At 51.7% G+C, this 416-nt stretch overlaps 1 non-coding gene across 1 annotated transcript; it reads left to right on the top strand.

Moving 5' to 3' along the window:
• Positions 1–240: 240 nt before the first annotated feature.
• Positions 241–401, top strand: LOC121875859. Its single transcript, XR_006090684.1, has one exon. It is a non-coding gene; the product is annotated as a 5.8S ribosomal RNA (ribosomal RNA).
• The last annotated feature ends 15 nt before the right edge of the window (positions 402–416 follow it).

The following is a 416-nucleotide window of genomic DNA, read 5'->3' on the forward strand; positions in this document are numbered from 1 at the left end:
GGGCGAGAGCGCGAAGACCGGAGGAGGAGGACGGACGGGGCTTTGGACGGCTGCCCGTCCGTTCCTTACTACCGACGAATAAGCCTCTTGACCCAAAAAGAGTGAAATTCAAGTGTCAAAAAACAACAACAAGCCGTCCGGCCAAACCCAAACCACAAACTTGGGCTATGTCTGTCAAACCCTTTCATTGAGACTCGACCTGTGATGGTTAGTCGCAAAAAGACCAAATGGCAAATACACAACTCTTAACGGGGGATCACTCGGCTCGTGGGTCGATGAAGACCGCAGCAAACTGCGTGTCGGTATGTGAATCGCAAGAATACCAGATACATCGACAAGTTGAACGCATATTGCGGCGGCAGCCATATGAGCTTGTCGCCGCCACTCCTCTACGAGGGTCGGAAATATACATCCAT

This window comes from Homarus americanus, unplaced genomic scaffold (assembly GCF_018991925.1).
Source record: "Homarus americanus isolate GMGI-L3 unplaced genomic scaffold, GMGI_Hamer_2.0 scaffold33713, whole genome shotgun sequence".
NCBI classification, from domain to species: domain Eukaryota; kingdom Metazoa; phylum Arthropoda; class Malacostraca; order Decapoda; family Nephropidae; genus Homarus; species Homarus americanus.